The 16,420-nt window shown below is 41.4% G+C and overlaps 1 protein-coding gene across 10 annotated transcripts in view; it reads left to right on the top strand.

Annotated features, from left to right (window-relative positions):
* The window catches only part of ARHGEF11 (Rho guanine nucleotide exchange factor 11), a 399,339-nt gene that overhangs the window by 371,845 nt on the left and 11,074 nt on the right, over positions 1-16,420 (top strand). The gene's annotated exons all lie outside the window — the stretch shown is intronic.

Below are 16,420 nucleotides of genomic sequence, written 5' to 3'. Positions count from 1 at the left end.
AACATGTTTAATGTATGGTCAATTTTCCATAAAGACAATTTCCTGTTGTACAATGGATCCGGAGCCTGGTTACTACTCTGGCCATCAGTGATAATTGTCCCAGAAACCAGACCTTTTAAGTTCTGGCCAACCAAATTTTACCACCCCCTTGGAGGTCTGGCTGCTGCGACTACCGCCACAAGTGCAAGGTCATTTTAATACATTGGGGGTGGCCTGGTGCAAGATTTTCATGAGTGCTGCCCCCCCCCCTTCTATTTTTATCTATTTAGAGACAATTGCTGACAGTTATCATTGTCTTTAGACTGCTTTTTGTGTCTAAAAAAGGTGCAAAATAGGTGCAAGCAGGGTTTATTTGCACCTTTTTTGCCCCTATTGGTTTACATGTTTTTGCTGATTTTGAGTTGCAATCCACTGATTTTGGCAATACACCCGATATGTGTAACACAACACTTGGGTAAATGATGAATGGTTCCCAAAACCAGCTTGATAAAGTGTCCCTTGGGGAACAAATATAAATGAAAATCTATGTAGAAAATGACCAATTAGGCTTTTAATATAGTAAAATTTAACTTTTACTTGAAAAGGATAAAATTATACAAAATAAATAGTGTACCACAAAAAAGTGCTGGGATAAGGAGGAGGATACAGGTGAGTATCTATGCTAGATGTCCTGCCTAAAATAAGGGGGGGGGGGGATCCTAAAACTAAGTGTGGAACGGGGATACATACTTCAATACAATACACCTAATTGTACATATACACAGTGAAGTGGTGAACCTCTCTTGCCATCGCGTTTCGCCCATTGGTTGCAAGGGCTAATCAAGGAGAAGGAGGAAACCACAATGGGATACAAATACAAATAAATATAGACAAACACTTAATGATGTTAAAGGGGTTATCCAGGAAAAACTTTTTTTTATATATCAACTGGCTCCAGAAAGTTAAACAGATTTGTAAATTACTTCTATTAAAAAATCTTAATCCTTCCAGTACCTATGAGCTTCTGAAGTTAAGGTTGTTCTTTTCTGTCTAAGTGTTCTCTGATGACACGTGTCTCGGGAAACGCCCAGTTTAGAAGAGGTTTGCTATGGGGATTTGCTTCTAAACTGGGCGTTTCCCGAGACACGTGTCATCAGAGAACACTTAGACAGAAAATAACAACCTTAACTTCAGAAGCTCATAAGTACTGAAAGGATTAAGATTTTTTTAATAGAAGTAATTTACAAATTTGTTTAACTTTCTGGAGCCGGTTGATATATAAAAAAAAAAGTTTTTTCCTGGATAACCCCTTTAATAATGATGTTAATGCAGCATTAGTATACTTGGTTACTATTAAGTGTTAGTACACTGGGTTAGTAGGTGTCGGCCAATCTAATGTATAGAGTTAGATATAGGCCACAAAGTCAATGTCATGTCAGAATAAGTCACAGAGGTAGGTAACCAGATAAATGACATAGCAGGGGTTACACAGGTGGGTTCACATAAAATGCGGATTGTGTAAATGTGATGAGCATAAAACCAATGTAGCCTTATGTGAAATTAGCCCTGGTCGAACTTCTGTAAGGAATTCAATCTTAGCAAGTTGTTATAATCATAATGTTATATTTATTTGTATTTGTATCCCATTATGGTTTCCTCCTACTTCCTGATTAGCTCTTGCAACCAATGGGCAAAACGTGTTGGCAAGAGAGGTTCCCCATCAGCGTCATGTCAGCAACATGCTCTTCTACGGCTAAGTCTTTCTAAGTAAATCATAAAGATTCCTGATGAACCGATGAAAGGGAAATGCGTTGAATCTCCTGTAACAACATATTAAAGAAATTCTAAAGGCCAGTACAGCATTCCGAATTATCAGTGAAGCAAGTTCCGGACTACAGGTTTTTGCACATCTACACCCATAGGCAGCAATTTAATGCACGTTGCACTTTGCTGATGACTGCCCTGCATATGATACCTGCACTATTTCATGACAACATGAACTGCATTCTGGATTATCAGTGAAGCAAGTTCCGGATTACAGTTTTTTTTTGCACATTCACACCTATAGGCAGTATTTTTATGCACGTTACACTTTGTTGATGACTGCTCTGCATATGATACCTGCACTACATCATGACAACATGAACTGTGTAAAGGAAAAAATGTATGTGCAATTTGGCTACTCAAGATATGCACACATCCATGATCTGGAGAGCATTGCAAAATAGATACAGACTATGCCAATCTAACTTGCTTATATGATGTAAGCTCCGGATGATGTGTCTTATGATATTTATATCGACATGCTTTATGAGTACCCTATACGGATTTGTGGTAAAAGTGCACCTTTGCATAAGTGACTTTCCATTATAGACAATATCTGCCTCTGTAACTGCCACTAAACTGAATATAACTGGGTGTGGAGTGTTTTTCTGGCTTTCAGCTACCACTATGATTGCCCTATATACAACATTATAGAACTTTGAGCACCTGAAGGCAGCCCTACAATATGTAAGAAGGCTGAAGCATTTAGCCTGAGTTTGTGGGAGGGGCGGGGATTCGCCATAAGAATCCGCAGCTGTACCTGTTTCCTGACGCCGCGGGTTCTTCACGTGACGTTGATCAGCTGACACGCAGAGTCAACTGACCGGAAGAGTCTGCAGGGCGGCGTTTGGGTAAGTGGCCCCCGGTTTCAGCATTTGGGGACCCGCGTCCCTTGCGGTTGTTAAGGATGCATCTTTATTGTCATGTGCAGCGTATGTGGGGTAAGCGTGGGAGCACTAGTGGGGTTCCAGGCCTACTGTCGGACTAGTCTGTGGGTTGTCTGGGCCCACTCCCCCAGCGGTCCTAATAGGGGGATCACGCTGTTGGTTATTTGGGGATGTCTCTTGTGGGACCTGGCTCCCCCACAATTTCTATAGGGGGGGGGGGCGCGTCTCACGGGCATTGCCTGTGCCTACACGCTCGGTCCTCGGCACTGGCATCGCCCTTCCGCGGCTTTTGCGCTCTCATTTGTCAGTGATAGGGGCACGGCGGCAGGTATGTGGGGATGTCTGTCGTCAGACCTCGCTCCCACACGGGCTATAAACTCCAGGGGGGTTTTCAGGAGAGGGGGGGGGCCACGTCCGGGGTCAACATGCTTTGGCCCCTCCACTGGACCCCCCTCCTCCCCCCACTCTATCGTTAGGTCCCCCACGCCTTGGTATCAGAATTTGTGCGTTTTTTCCATGGCTCACTATAGAGAAATTAAATCACATGGCATACCTGTACATGTGTCACATATGGTTCCCCCCCTGTAGCATGTTCCCATAATTTGTCCCACACATACGGTCATTTAGTTGTTCTGCACACACGCTCCCACAATAGGTGCCATATGGTTATATAGTTGTTCTGCGTACTCGCTCCTACAATTTGTTCTAGGCATACGATCATGTTCAATGTATTTATACTGTACATATGCTCGTAGCATTTATACTGTACATATGCCCGTAGCAGTCATACTGTGCATACGCCCGTAGCAGTTATACGGTACATACGCCCGTAGCATTCATAATGTACATACGCCCGTAGCATTCATACTGTACATGCACCCGTAGAATTTATACTGTACATACGCCCGTAGCATTTATACTGTACTTATGCCCGTAGCATTTATACTGTACATTCGCTCGTAGCATTTATACTGTACATACGCTCGTAGCATTTATACTGTACATACGCTCGTAGCATTTATACTGTACATACACCCGTGGAATTTACTCTCCACATACGCTTGTAGCATTTATACTGTAAATACGCCCGTAGCATTTATACTGTACATACGCTCGTAGCATTTATACTGTTCACACACTCTTAGCAGTTATGCTGTTCATACGCTTTTAGCTTTCATCCTGTACACACGCCAGTGGCATTTATAGTGTAAACACGCCCCTACAGCATAAGGAGCATTGTTACGTGCATGGGTACATGGTCATGGTTATTTCAGGCTCGCATATAGTTTGTTCCGTGCATACGTTTATTAAGTTGTCCGGCGCAGACGATCATATAGTTTGTTCTGAGCATACGTGCGGGCACTTTGTTTTGCGCATATAGTTGTCCGGAGTATAGGCTCATTAAGTTTGTTTGGTACAGTCACTCCTAGTTCGTTTTTACACTATAGTTTCCATACAAATGCGCATAGTTTGTTCTGTACATATGCGCATGTAGTTTGTTCTGGGCATACGGGAAAACAGTTTGTTCTGAGTATGCACTCCTATAGTTTGTTTCATTGCATTTTCTCAAATAGTGCGTTCCATGCATGCGCTCATATAGTTTGTGCTGTGCATACTTTAACATATAGTTCGTTCGGTCTTCACGCTGAGTGTTTCAGTGCATACACTCATGTAGTTGTCCTGTGCATATGTTCATCCAGTAGGTTTGAATCAAATGCTCAGTTTGTCAGACACCATATAGTTTTGTGCATACGTTCATATAATTTGTTTTGCGGCAGACGTGTGTTATAGTTTGTTCTGTGCATTTACTCATATAGTTTGTTCCATGCATACAGGTCGTTTGTACATAATTGCATATGGTTGGTTTGGGTATACCCTCACGGTGGTTCTGGGCATACGCTTATATAGTTCGTTCTTGTCACAAGCACATATTATTTGTCCTGTGCATACGCTCACATAGTTAGGTTCATACGCTCTTTTATAGTTTGTTCTGCACATTTGAGCATGTAGTTTGTTCGCTGCACGCTTATGCACGCGCATACAGTTTGTTCTGTGGATACGGTTTTAGAGTCATTGCTGTGCATACGCGCACCTAGTTGTTCTCAGCACACGCTCACTTAGTTAGTCCTACGCATGCATGCATATAGTTTGTCTTGTGTATACGCCCTTATAATTTAGGTGCACATGCTCTTAGTCTGTTCTATGGATAAGCCCATGAGATTGGTTCCGTGCAGGCAGTCATAGTTGCTCTGGCTATATGCTTTCGCAGTTTGTTCCATGCTTATCCTCGTTAGCTTATAGTTTGTTCTGGGCTTACGCGCATACAGTTTGTTTTGTGCATCTACTCATTTAGTTGCTCGGTGTATACACTCATATAGTTCATGCTTACACTCATGTAGTCTGTTCTGCTTGTACGCTTATATTATTGGTTCCATGTATACAGTTTTGTTTGTCCTGGCCATACGGGCATAGTTGTGTTGTGCATTTACTCATTTAGTTGGTTCTAGCGCACGTTAGTTGTTCTGGTCATTCACATATTAGTTTATTCAGGCCACACTATTACATAGTTATTAAGGCTGTACAGTCATATAGTCTGTTCTGTACGTTCACCCATATACTTTTTTCTGTTCTGGAGATATGCTTATATAGCCTGTTCTGGCCATACGCTTACATTGTGGGGTCTGTACATACAGTCGCAGTTTCTCCTGGGCACAGGCTCTTATTGTCTGCTCTGACCACACACTCTGACAGTTTTGTTATGTGCATATACTTGTACAGTTTGTTCCGCCCAAATGCTCATACTGTGGTTCGGTGTATACACTCATATAAGTTAGTTCTCGCCATACGCTCATGTTAATTCTGTGCGCACGTCTATATGCTCGCATCATTCGTTTCATGCACACGCTCACCTAGATAGTCCTGTATAAGGGCTCATTTGAGCATATAGTCATGTGCATACGTTTATATAGCTGTTCGGGGCATACAGTCAGTTGCCCCGGGCATACGCTTGTGTGCTGCACTGGTGTGAAGTGGGTTATAAACTTTGTGTCTCGCTTCGTATCAGGTCTTTATCGATGTTAAACAGTGGCTCAGACAACAAAAGCATAAAATTGTGTAGTTCATGCATCAGTGTGTCATACAATCATACAGTTTGCACTTGGCATACGCGTGGTTCTGTGCATGTGCTCATATAGTTTGTTCAGTGATACGTTCACTCATGCAGTTCATGCTAGCCACACGTTCATAGTGTGCTCGTTGCATACGCTTATAGTTTGTTCCATGCATATGCCTATATAGTTTGGTCTATATACGGTCATGGTGTTTGTGATGTGCATGTGGTCTTGATGGTTAGGCCAGGCCCACGTTCATGTTGTCAAGTTTTACACGTATCAAGGAGTCATGCTAGGCTTACGTTCACAGTGTTCGTACTTGGTATAAGTTTATGTTCATGTTCATTCGGTACATATGTTTCATGCCCCTTTTTCTGTCTTTGACACAGCACAGGTTTTGTCGTCATTAAGTTAATCTATGCACAGATAGTTGAGTGGGTCGGCATGTTTATTATCATTTGAGTCTGACATACGAGTATATAGCTTGGTTGCTGTGGTTACGTGTCACGTCTACAAGTCAATCATCATTATGACCTGTCTCAGCTTCAGGTTGATGTTGACACTACTAGTCATACATATTGGTTGAGGCTTTTAATTTCAGCTAGACCAGTCACGTCTACAGGTCAGTCCGGAAACAACCTGACACAGCTTCAGGTTGGTGACATGTCATCATATACGTTGTGTTATTTTGCAGTCGGGTTGTGCTACAGGAAGATAGCCTTATGTTCAGTTGAGAATTCTCAAGTCTATAGGTCAATCAGGGTCATGGCCTGTCTCAGGTTCAGGTTCAGGTTGACGGTAATACTATTGGCCAGGTCAGTGCTGGTAACACATCATGTAATGTACTGAACTGGCTTAATGTAGAGATGGTACAAGGTAAGTTAAGTAATATAAATGTAAGCAAATCTCCAGGGCCGGATGGATTGCACCCAAGAGTTCTTTGAGAGGTAAGTTCAGTAATATCTGTACCCCTGTTCATGATATTTAGAGATTCTCTGGTGTCTGGTATTGTGCCAAGGGACTGGCGCAAGGCGAATGTGGTGCCAATCTTCAAAAAGGGCTCTAGGTCTTCCCCAGGAAACTATAGACCGGTAAGTTTAACGTGCATTGTGGGTGAATTGTTTGAAGGACTTATAAGGGATTACATACAGGAATACATAGGGGATAATAGTATTATAAGTGATAGCCAGCATGGGTTTACTAAGGATAGAAGTTGTCAAACCAATCAAATTTGCTTTTATGAAGAGGTGAGTAGAAGCCTTGACAGAGGAATGGCTGTGGATATAGTGTTTCTGGATTTTGCTAAAGCGTTTGATACTGTCCCTCATAGACGTCTGACAGGTAAGTTAAGGTCTTTGGGTTTGGAAATTTTAGTTTGTAACTGGATTGAACACTGGCTCATGGATTGTACCCAGAGAGTGGTGGTCAATGATTCATACTCTGATTGGTCCCCAGTAATTAGTGGTGTACCCCAAGGTTCAGTACTGAGCCCGCTGTTGTTTAATTTATTTATCAATGATATAGAGGATGGTATTAACAGCTCTGTTTCTATCTTTGCAGATGACACCAAGCTTTGTAGCACGGTACAGTCTATAGAGGATGTGTATAGGTTACAAGATGACTTGGATAGACTAAGTGTCTGGGCATCCACTTGGCAAATGAGGTTCAATGTGGATAAATGTAAAGTTATGCATCTGGGTACTAATAACCTGCATGCGTCGTATGTCTTAGGGGGGATTAAACTGGCAGAGTCACTGGTAGAGAAGGATCTGGGTGTACTTGTAGATCACAGACTACAGAATAGCATGCAATGTCAGGCTGCTGCTTCCAAAGCCGGCAGGATATTGTCATGTATAAAAAGAGGCATGGACTCGAGGGACCGGGACATAATACTCCCCCTTTATAAAGCATTGGTACGGCCTCACCTGGAATATGCTGTTCAGTTTTGGTCGCCTGTACATAAAAGGGAAACTGTGGAGCTGGAAAGGGTGCAGAGACGTGCGACTAAACTAATATGGGGCATGGAACATCTTAGCTATGAGGATCGATTAAAGGAGTTACAATTGTTTAGTCTTGAGAAGAGACGTTTAAGGGGGATATGATAAACGTATATAAGTATATAAATGGCCCATACAAAAAATATGGAGAAAAACTGTTCCAGGTTAAACCCCCCCAAAGGACGAGGGGGCACTCCCTCCATCTGGAGAAGAAAAAGTTTAGTCTCAAGGGGCGACATGCCTTCTTTACCGTGAGGACTGTGAACTTATGGAACAGTCTACCTCAGGAACTGGTCACAGCAGGAACAATTAACAGCTTTAAAACAGGATTAGATACATTCCTGGAACAAAATAACATTAATGCTTATGAAGAAATATAAAATCCCATCCCTTACCCAATATCGCGCCACACCCCTACCCCTTAATTCCCTGGTTGAACTTGATGGACATATGTCTTTTTTCGACTGTACTAACTATGTAACTATGTAACTATTCGTCGTCTTTCGGTTAAGTCTTTCGTTGTCGGCCAGACCTGTCACGTCTACAGGCCGGTTCATTTACATCCTGACATGGCTTTGGGTTGGCGACTATGTCAGTACATTTTCACATGTTTATTTAGCATTTGGGTTGTGCATACAGGGATATAGTTTGGTTTCTGTTGAGGTTTTCCTCCGTCTCAGCTTCAGGTTGACGATGATATTAGTTAGGTATTGGTTGAATCTCATGGTCATGTTTGCTGCATAAGTGGTTTAATTGCCTGTCACGTCCACAGGTCGGTTTCAGTTCAACTTGACACGGTTTTAGGTTGGCGACAAGTTAGTTATGGTGCATACGCGTTAATTTTTGCACTTGTCGGCAAGACCAGTCACGCATGTAGGTCGGTCCGAAAACAACCAGACACGGCTTCAGGTTTGCGACAATGTCATCATATACGTTGTGTTTATTATGCAGTCGGGTGGTGCTACAGGGAGATAGCCTTATGTTCAGTTGAGAATTCTCATGTCTATAGGTCGATCAGGTTTATGACATGTCTCTGCTTCAGGTTGACATTAATAGTATTGTTTATCGATTCAGCTAAGTCTTTCGTTGTTGGCCAGACTTGTCACGTCCACAGGCTGGTTCATTTACAATGTGACACGGCTTTGGGTTGGTGAACATGTCATTACATGTTTTCATATGGTTATTTGCATTTGTAGTTTGGTTTCTGTTGAGGTTTTCGTCCATCTCTGCTTCAGGTTGACGATGATATTAGTATGTATTGGTTCAGTTTCATGGTCATGTTTGCTGCTTAGTGGTTTCATCATCACGTCCACAGGTCGGTTTCAATATCAACCTGACACGGTTTTAGGTTGGCGACAAGTTAGTTATTTCTGCATACACGTTATTTTTTGCACTCGGGGCTGGGCATATGGTTTGTTTTTACTGAGACTTGTCACGTCCACAGGTCACGGCGAGCCTCTAACACGCAGAGTGTGTACACCACAGTCAGGAATATTTACAACATTTTTTACAATAGACACCCAGGCCTGGGCCTAGGCGGTAACAGGCTGGCATTATTTAGGTTGGGGAGGGCCAGTAACAATGGTCCTCGCCCACCCTGGTAACGTCAGGCTGTTACTGTTTGGTTGGTATTTGGCTGAGAATGAAAACAGGGGGGACCCTATGCGTTTTTTTTTTTTTTAAATAAATAATTAAATATTTAAAAAAACACATAGGGTCCCCCCTATTTTTATTCTCAGCCAAATACCAACCAAACAGTAACAGCCTGACGTTACCAGGGTGGGCGAGGACTATTGTTACTGGTCCTCCCCAGCCTAAATAACGCCAGCCTGTTACCGCCTAGGCCCAGGAGCACCATTTTTGACGCTCCGGGCCTGTTGGTACCGGCTCTTCCCGGCACCCCTGTGGTGTTAGGTACCGGGGTAATAATTGGGAGTTAGCGCTAGCTGTTTTTGTGGCTAACGCTAAGCCCGGCTTAGTAATGGACTCCGTCTGTAAAACAGCTTCCACTACTAAGCCTGTCTAGTAAAGTAAAAAAAAACAAACACAACAGGTTTAAAAAAAAATGTATTACAAAAAAAGCCCTCGTTAACCATTTTATTAACATCAAGCAAAGAAAAACGCTGGTCGTCGAAGTAGTCCACCGAATCCGAAGGAGTCCACAGGATACACGGATCTGTAGAAGAAGTAACAAAAAAAATAAAAATTAAAAAAAAAGTGTGTTTGTTACTTCTTCTTCTAAAAAAATGTAATAAACACACACACACACACACACACACACACACACACACACACACTAAACGCCGTTTACCACTATTCTGAGCCATGACTGCAATTTAGTTATTGAATTATTTAGATGTGGTGAAAAAGCTAAAAAAAACTCAAAAACAAAAGGTCCAGAAGGAAACCTAGCAGCCAAACCTATTCAGACAGCAGGAAAAAGGAACAGACTATTTTTTCTACTACATGAAGTAAATTTCCCACTTTTGCCTATGTGTGCCAAATTTATTAATGCCGTGCAACAATTTTGTAAATTTGTGGCACATAGTCAAAAATGAAGTAGAAAAAAACAGAGTAAAAGCCAGACTACATAGTAAAAGATTACTAAATGCTCCTCAATATTTCTATCAGTGCGATATATAATTTTTCCTTTGAGATTACCTCTAATATTTATGTGTTGATACACATTTCAGTGCCTCATATATGTACAATTAAGTGTATTGTATTGAATTCCCTATCCCCGTTCCACACTTGGTTTTAGGAGTAATATAGTTCATAAGTTTAAAAAAAAAAAAAAACAGAGTCCATCAAGTTCAACCTTTAACCCTAGTGAGTCCCTACTGAGTTGATCCAGAGAAAGGCAAAAAACCTCATACTAGAGGTGAAAATTCCTTCCCGACTCCAAATATGGCAGTCAGAATAAATCCCTGTGCTGTCCCTATAAATCTAATATACATACCCAGCAATGTTCTTACTCTCCAAAAATGCATCCAGACCCCTTTTAGATTATTTTATAGAGTTAACCATGACCACCTCTGGGTACTGTAATCCTCCCATTCCCCGTATTACTCTGTTTGCCGTCTTTGAACCCTCTCCATCTCCACTATATCTTTCTTGTACACTGGTGCCCAGTACTGTACACAGTATTCTATGTGTGGTCTGACTAGTGATTTGTACAGCGGTAGAATTATTTCCTTGTCGTGGGCATCTATGCCCCTATTGATGCACCCCATGATTTTATTTGCCTTGGCAGCAGCTGTCAGACACTGGTCACTACACCTAAATTTACTCCCAAGTCCTTTTCCACGTCAGTCGTCCCAAGTATGCTCCCATTTTATACATAATCCCAGCCCGGATTTTTGCTCCCCATGTGCATTACTTTACATTTATCAGTGTTGAACCTCATCTGCCACTTCCCAGCCCAAACCTCTAACCTATCCAGATCCATTTGTAATAGTGCATTGTCCTCTATAGTGTTTACCGCTTTACATAGTTTAGTATCATCTGCAAAGATTGCTACTTTACTATTCAACCCCTCTACATGGTCATTAATGAATATATTAAATAGGACAGGACCCAAGACTGACCCCTGTGGTACACCACTAGTAACAGTCACCCAATCAGAAGAAGTACCATTAATAGCAACCCTCTGTTTCCTGTCACTGAGCCAGTTACTTACCCACTTACACACATTCTCCCCAAGCCCAATCCTACTCATTTTATGCACCAACTGTTTGTAAAAATCCAGATATACGACATCCAGCGATTGCCCCTGGTCCAGTCTGGAGCTCACCTCCTCATAAAAGCTGATCAGGTTAGTTTGACAGGACCAATGCCTCATAAAGCCATGCTGATATGGAGTCATACATTTATTTTTATCAAGATACTCCAAAATAGCATCTCTTAATTTAACCCCTGTTGTATGTAAATTGTCTGAGGGTTTTCTAACAGGTCTATAAATCCTGGGTCACCTTTTCTCCCCTTTTTAAATATTGGCACCACATTTGCCATGTGCCAGTCCTGGGAAAGTGTCCCTGTTACTATAGAGTCCCTGAATATTAAAAATAGGGGTCTGTCTATTACATTACTTAATTCCTTTAGAACAAGGCGGTGTATGCCATCTGGACCTGGTGATTTGTCTATTTTGATTATTTGTAGGTGGCACTGTACTTCTTCCTGGGTTAGACAGGTAACCTGTACTGGGGAGTTTACCTTATCTCGCTGTATTTCCCCTGGCATTTCATTTTCCTTGGTGAATACAGTGGAGAAGAATTTGTTTAATATATTTGCAATGAGTCTCTCTGTCTCTATTTTTGCGGCTTTTATACATATTTTTTTACATATTTTAAATTTTTCTCTATAGCTTTTTAATGCTTCCTCACTGCCGTCCTCTTTTAGTAGCTTAAATGCTTTATTTTTGTCATTTATTGTCCCCTTAACATTTTTATTCATCCATATTGGTTTTCTTTTATTTCTGACCCTTTTATTCCAATAAGGTATATACATCTTACAGTGAGAGTTTAATATATCTTTAAAAGTCTCCCATTTAGTGTCAGCATTCTTGTTTTTGAGGACATTATCCCATTTTATATTGTTAAGGGCTTCTCTGAGTTGGTCAAACTTTGCCTTCCTAAAGTTAATAGTTTTTGTGGCCCCTCGAGAGATTCCCTTATTGAGGAACAAGTTATAATGTATTATATTATGATCACTATTTACTAGGTGTCCTTCTACTTGCATATTAATTACTCTGTCAGGTCTGTTAGTTAATATTAAAGGGGTACTCCGGTAAAAACCTTTTTTCTTTTAAATCAACTGGTGGCAGAAAGTTAAACATATTTGTAAATTACTTCTATTAAAAAATCTTAATCCTTCCAGTACTTATTAGCTGCTGAATGCTACAGAGGAAATTCCTTTCTTTTTGGAACACTGATGACATCACGAGCACAGTGCTCTCTGCTGACATATATGTCCATTTTAGCAACCATGCATAGCAGATGCATAGCAGATGCATGTAAGGGCTGCATGGTGGCTCAGTGGTTAGCACTGCTGCCTTGCAGTGCTGGGGACTTGGGTTCAAATCCCACTAAGGTCAACAATAAATAAAGCGTTATTATTATTATAATAACATCAGCAGAGAGAACTGTGCTTGTGATGTCATCAGAGAGCATTCTGAAAAGAAAAGAATTTCCTCTGTAGTATTCAGCAGCTAATAAGTACAGGAAGGATTAAGATTTTTTAATAGAAGTAATTTACAAATATGTTTAACTTTCTGCCACCAGTTGATTTAAAAGAAAAAAGGTTTTCACGGGAGTACCCCTTTAAGTCTAGTAGAATGCCACCTCTGGTTAGGCCCTGCACCATTTGGGACAGATAATTGTCTTTAGCTATAGTCAGAAACCTGTTTCCTTTATGAGATTCACAGGTCTCAGTCTCCCAGTTTATATCAGGATAGTTAAAGTCCCCCATTATTATCACCTCATTCTGATTTGCTGCCATGTTTATTTGCCTCATTAATTGATCTTCCACCTCTTCAATTATGTTTGGTGGCTTATAGCAAACCCCTATCAGAATTTTTTTATTTCCATATATTTCTACCCATATTGACTCCACATTATCGTTTCCCTTCCGTATATCATCCTGCAGTGCAGCCTTCAGACTGGACTTTACATAAATACAGACTCCTCCCCCTTTCCGTTTTGTCAGATCCTTCCTAAATAGACTATAACCCTGTATATTGACCGCCCAGTCACAGGTATTGTCCAACCAAGTCTGTTATACCCACTATGTCATAATCCTCCTCAGACATTTTCAACTCCAGTTCATCAGTTTTATTTATTTATTTTATTTACATAGCGCCTACAGATTCCGCAGTTTTATTGGTCAGACTTCTGGCATTAGTCAACATGCAATTCAATGGTGTATGTTTTTTCTTCCTTTGAAGTCTATCCCTATTAACTATTCTAACCCCTCCCTCCCCTTCACCCCCAGGTACATTAATAAGTCCCCCCTCTCTATCTACACTATCTTCCCCCTCTATGTTGTAGGTTCCCTCCCCCCAGTCCCTAGTTTAATCCCTTAACCCCTTAAGGACACATGACGTACTGGAACGTCATGTGTCCACTCCCGATCTATAACGCGGGGCCACGGCGTGGCCCCACGTCACAACGGCCGGGACCCGTGGCTAATAGCGCGCAGCATTGATCGCTGTGCCGCGCGCTATTAACCCTTTAGACGCGGCGTTCAAAGTTGAACGTCGCGTCTTAAGTGAAACTGAAACCATGCCGGTTAGCTCAGTGGGCTGTTCGTGATAGCCACGGCAAAATCGCGGCATCCTGAACAGCTTACAGGACAGCGGGAGGGCCCCTACCTGCCTCCTCGCTGTCCGATCGCCGAATGACTTCTCAGTGCCTGAGATCCAGGCATGAGCAGTCAAGCGGCAGAATCATAGTTCACTGGTTTCTTATTTCTTATGGTCCCTATGGGAGCTATAACACTGCAAAAAAAAGTGAATAAATATCATTTAACCCCTTCCCTATTAAAAGTTTGAATCACCGCCCTTTTCCCCCCCAAAAAACCACAGTGTAAATAAAAATAAACATATATGGTATCGCCGTGTGCGGAAATGTCCGAATTATAAAAATATATCATTAATTAAACCTCACGGTCAATGGCGTGCGCGCAAAAAAATTCCAATAAGTCCTATCAATGGAAAAATGGTACCGTTAAAAACTTCAGATCACGGCGCAAAAAATTAGCCCTCATACCACCCCATACACGGAAAAATAAAAAAGTTATAGGGGTCAGAAATGACAATTTTAAACATATTAATTTTCCTGCATGAAGTTATGAAGTTAAGTTTTTCCAGAAATACGACAAAATCAAACCTATATAAGTAGGGTATCATTTTAACCGTATGGACCTACAGAATAAATATCAGGTGTCATTTTTACCGAAAAATGTACTACGTAGAAACGTAAGCCCCCAAAAAACAGCGGAAAAAATAAGCCATAATATGGATTTTAAGGTGCAAAATTGAAAGAGTTATGATTTTTTAAAGGCAAGGAGCAAAAAACGAAAATGCAAAAACGGAAAACCCCCGGTCTTTAAGGGGTTAAAGGGGTATTCCAGGCAAAAACTTTTTTAAATATCAACTGGCTCCAGAAAGTTAAACAGATTTGTAGATTACTTCTATTAAAAAATCTTAATCCTTTCAGTACTTATGAGCTTCTGAAGTTAAGGTTGTTCTTTTCTGAGGTTGTGCTCTCTGAGGACACCTGTCTCAGGAAACGCCTAGTTTAGAAGAGGTTTGCTGTGGGGATTTGCTTTTAAACTGGGCGTTTCCCGAGACAGGTGTCATCAGAGAGGACTTAGATAGAAAAGAACAACCTTAACTTCAGAAGCTCATAAGTGCTGAAAGGATTAAGATTTTTTAATAGAAGTAATTTACAAATATGTTTAACTTTCTGGAGCCAGTTGATATATATAAAAAAGTTTTTGCCTGGAATACCCCTTTAAGGGATTAAACTTGGGACTGGGGGGAGGGAACCTACAACATAGAGGGGGAAGATAGTTACATAGTTAGTACGGTCGAAAAAAGACATATGTCCATCAAGTTCAACCAGGGAATTAAGGGGTAGGGGTGTGTCGCGCGATATTGGGGAAGGGATGGGATTTTATATTTCTTCATAGGCATTAATGTTATTTTGTTCCAGGAATGTATCTAATCCTGTTTTAAAGCTGTTAATTTTTCCTGCTGTGACCAGTTCCTGAGGTAGACTGTTCCATAACTTCACAGTTCTCATGGTAAAGAAGGCGTGTCGCCCCTTGAGACTAAACTTTTTCTTCTCCAGACGGAGGGAGTGCCCCCTCGTCCTTTGGGGTGGTTTAACCTGGAACAGTTTTTCTCCATATTTTTTGTATGGGCCATTAATATACTTATATACGTTTATCATATCCCCCCTTAAACGTCTCTTCTCAAGACTAAACAATTGTAACTCCTTTAATCGCTCCTCATAGCTAAGATGTTCCATGCCCCATATTAGTTTAGTCGCGCGTCTCTGCACCCTTTCCAGCTCCACAGTGTCCCTTTTATGTACAGGCGACCAAAACTGAACAGCATATTCCAGGTGAGGCCGTACCAATGCTTTAAAAAGGGGGAGTATTATGTCCCTGTCCCTTGAGTCCATGCCTCTTTTGATACATGACAATATCCTGCTGGCTTTGGAAACAGCAGCCTGACATTGCATGCTATTCTGTAGTCTGTGATCTACAAGTACACCCAGATCCTTCTCTACCAGTGACTATGCCAGTTTATTCCCCCCTAAGACATACGACTCATGCAGGTTATTAGTACCCAGATGCATAACTTTACATTTATCCACATTGAACCTCATTTGCCAAGTGGATGCCCAGACACTTAGTCTATCCAAGTCATCTTGTAACCTATACACATCCTCTATAGACTGTACCGTGCTACAAAGCTTGGTGTCATCTGCAAAGATAGAAACAGAGCTGTTAATGCCATCCTCTATATCATTGATAAATAAATTAAACAGCGGGCCCAGTACTGAACCTTGGGGTATACCACTAATTACCGGGGACCAATCAGAGTACGAATCATTGA

The sequence above is a fragment of the Hyla sarda genome, chromosome 11 (assembly GCF_029499605.1).
Source record: "Hyla sarda isolate aHylSar1 chromosome 11, aHylSar1.hap1, whole genome shotgun sequence".
NCBI lineage: Eukaryota > Metazoa > Chordata > Amphibia > Anura > Hylidae > Hyla > Hyla sarda.
This window is presented reverse-complemented; position numbering and strand designations above follow the sequence as displayed.